General features: G+C 36.8%; 1 non-coding gene across 1 annotated transcript; it reads left to right on the forward strand.

Annotated features, from left to right (window-relative positions):
- The first annotated feature begins 825 nt into the window (after positions 1–825).
- On the forward strand, positions 826–932 carry LOC127116035 (small nucleolar RNA R71). The gene has a single exon (XR_007801025.1). It is a non-coding gene; the product is annotated as a small nucleolar RNA R71 (small nucleolar RNA).
- The last annotated feature ends 2825 nt before the right edge of the window (positions 933–3757 follow it).

Genomic DNA, 3757 nt, shown 5'->3' on the forward strand with positions numbered 1-3757 from the left:
GCGTTCCCACTTCGTAGGGTAATGACATTGGCTTGTCCTCTCGGATTTTGTTGAGGTTGTCCAGGGAATTGTCCTCCAGGTATAGTCTGAGGGGCTTGGTTTAAAGCTACCTGAGAGATCTGGGTTTCAAGCATCTTAGTATGAGTAACTATTTGGTCAACCTTGGTTCCTAATTGAGTAATCAATTCGTTAACATGAATGTTCTGGTTCATGAACTCCTTGTTTTGTTGGGTTTGAGTGGTGATAAAATTTTCCATAATTTTCTCAAGGCTCGGCTTTGGTGGTACAGGTTGCATAGGTTGATTTGATTTAGGGGCTTGATAACTAGGTCTCGGGGGTGCATTATTTTGGATAGGGTTATTGTTTTTATAGGAGAAGTTTTGGTGATTCCTCCATCCAGGGTTATAGGTATTCGAGTATGGGTTCCCTTGGGTGTAGTTCACTTGCTCATAGTGGGTTTCATTTAATAGACCGCATTCTGCAGATTGGTATCCTTTGGCTCCACATATCTCACAATCCGACGAAACTGCGGCAACAGTATTCGGGTTTATGCACATATGCTCGACCTTAAGGGCTAATGCGTCCATTTTAGCTTGCATCATGTCTATAGAGCTTAGTTCATGCACTCCTCCTTGGGCTTCCTTCTTCTCAACTGTCGCTCGTTCGACTCCCTATGATTGATGGTTTTGAGCCATATCTTCGATGAGGGCACTAGCTTCAGGATAAGGTTTGTTCATCAGAGCACCGCCTGCGGCAGCGTCGATGGTCATCTTCGTGTTATAGTGAAGTCCATTATAGAAGGTTTGAATGATTAACCAATTTTCTAAACCATGATGCGGGCATGCTCGTAACAACTCTTTATATCTCTCCCAAGCTTCGAACAACGATTCTCCTTGGTTTTGGGTAAATCTAGTTATATGGTTTCGAAGAACGACGGTCTTACTCGGGGGAAAGTATCTAGCAAGAAAAACTCTTCTAAGGTTATCCCAAGTCGTAATGGAATTGGGTGGAAGGGAATCTAACCATGATAGGGCTTTATCTCTGAGGGAAAAAGGGAATAATCTTAAACGTATTGCCTCAGGAGAAGCTCCATTGGTCTTAAAAGTGTCTGCTAATTGAAGAAATATTTTTAAATGTTGGTTTGGGTTCTCAGTAGCCAGAACTGCGTATTGTCTCTGTTGCACTAGTTGCAACAGGGATGGTTTAAGTTCAAAATTATTAGCTGGGATGGTTGGGTTTACTATACTAGAACTAGGTTCTTCATTTGATGGTTGAGCGAAATCCTTAAGAGGTCTTTGGTTTTAATCTTCGGCCATAGCTCACTTAATTCTATGAAAGAAAAAACATGCGCGAGCGTAACATTCAGGTTCCGCCAGAGGATATACTAAGCTTAAACTTCCGGTGCTGCGAGTTCTTCGCATTGACAGGCGGGAAATAGCCTAAGTCTAAACGATATAACAACAGGAAAATGAAATTTGAAGAAATTGGTCCCCGGCAACGGCGCCAAAAACTTGATGCGTTACTTTTTGCAAGTATACGAACGCGTCAGAGTAATATAAAAGATTATCGAATCCACAGAGACCAAGTGTCAATCTATCGTTATCTATTGTTATGGTGTTTATCAAAGGCAATCAAAATAGGTGTTTTTAGAGTGTGCAATGAAAAGTAAAGTATTGAATAAAGTTTAATTAATAAAGACAAGGTCGAATGTAATTCACATAATCAATTAATAATCCAAGTACTTGCTAATAGAACTACTTATGGGCAATGTTTCCTACTTTGAAAAGAACTAATTTAACGGGAACTGTCGCTTTCGCGTATTCAAGACCGAGTTGTACTCCCTAATCAAACCCTCTTATTGTCACTTATAAAAAGGCGCGCATTGCGTTAGAGTAGTAAACCTATTTTTAAGAAATATAGTATCTTGACTAAGTTGAAAAGTATTATAACCTGGATTTCTTAACCAAAAGAGGTTCTTACGAACCAGGCTCTAAACTTATAAACGCGTCCAAAAATAGTTTTAAAATCTATTTTCTTCTTAAGTTAAAATCTCCTAATGAACTAAACAAAGCACTTTCGCTGTTTTTGAAATAGTTAAAAACAATTAAGTTTAGATAGACGTTGGACGGCTTTCGATCTTACCCAATGGAATTGAAGTGCGGGAAAACTTAAGTTGAAAGTTAAAATAGCCCTTAAGTGCTTCTACGAACAATTGTACAGATTATCGGTTCAATTACGATCCTTACATTCTAACCTTATAAATTTAGTTAGACATGGTAAAGTAAAAGTGCATTAATTTAAATAAAAGTAGTGCGAGTGCGGGAAATAAATAAAGTAAAGCGAGTGCGAGGAAATAAATAATTTAAAGCGAGTCCGAGGAAATAAATAAAAGTAAAGCGAGTGCGAGGAAATAAATAAAAGTAAAGCGAGTGCGAGAAAATAAATAAAGTAAAGCGAGTGCGGGAAAATAAATAAAGTAAAGCGAGTGCGAGGAAATAAATAAAGTAAAGCGAGTGCGGGAAAATAAATAAAGTAAAGACAAGTAATAAAAACCTGCTCCAATCGGAGGGTTGAATAAATTGCAAAGCGGAAATGAAAATGGCGGCAGGATTAACTTCCTTCCAAAGTGCTCCAAACTCGATTACAGACTCGATCACAGACTTGATTTCACAATTGTGGTAACACTCCAATGCGAAGCGATTATCACTTTAAAATACTGAATATATGCCTAATTGAAACAAATTGTTCTGAGTTTGCCTCTGCTCTAAGTTTGGATGCTTGAAAAAGTGATTTCGAGTTTCTATTTATAAGAAAGTAAAAAGATGGAAATGACAAGGATGCCCTTCAACTTGAAAATGGGAGGGATAACTTTTCCTCTTGTGGCGCCCGTCACAAGGCCTATCTGAGGCGCCTTAGTGGAAGTAGTGGGGAACGTGGCAGTTGAGGGAGGTTGAGCTTGGACACGTCATGGCAGGGTCTATGGCGTCAGCCATGGTGGAAGCTACAACTACAAAATGCTGAATTTTAGGGTTTTTAGCTCTTTTCGCTCATTTTCTCGATCGGGGCTCCGATTAAAGTAAAAACCTGAAAATAAAGAAAAACATAGTAATAACACAACAAAATAACAATAAAACAACTGGAATGCATGTGAAATCGGAGTCAAAAATACGGTAAATTTCAGTGTTATCAACTGTCACATTTCCTACTCTTCTTTTTTTTTTTAGGAAGTTTCTTAGTCCTTAAATTCTAAGAATCATAGGCCCATAAAGAAGCCAATCCGAGGCCTTTTGTTGTCTAATTTTTTCTCTTTGCTTGGGCTGTAAGTTTCATGTCCTCGGTTGAATACTCCTTGTTTTCTATCAATACATTAATTCTTCTTTAGTTATAAAAAACTAGGAGCACTAATTTTAATTATAATTATAAATAAATGACTTTTCTATCAATACGTTAATTATTCCTTTATTATAAAAATCTAGGAGCTCTAAGTTTTTTAATTATGATTATAAATAAATGAATTTTCTATCAATACATTAATTCTTTTTTACTTATGAAAAACTAGGAGCTCTAAGTTTTTTTTTAATAGTAATTATAATTAAATAAATAAAATTTTATACAAGGACTTGGATCCTCTCGTCTCCTAAATCTTTATTTCTCTTTTAATTTCATTCTCACTCATCATTAAAAGAATAAAAATATAACCAAGAGAGAGAATGAGATTAAGAATGATAGAGAGCTAGGTGAGGGAAAGAGAGAAAAA

This window comes from Lathyrus oleraceus, chromosome 1, assembly GCF_024323335.1.
Source record: "Lathyrus oleraceus cultivar Zhongwan6 chromosome 1, CAAS_Psat_ZW6_1.0, whole genome shotgun sequence".
Taxonomy (NCBI): Eukaryota; Viridiplantae; Streptophyta; class Magnoliopsida; order Fabales; family Fabaceae; genus Lathyrus; species Lathyrus oleraceus.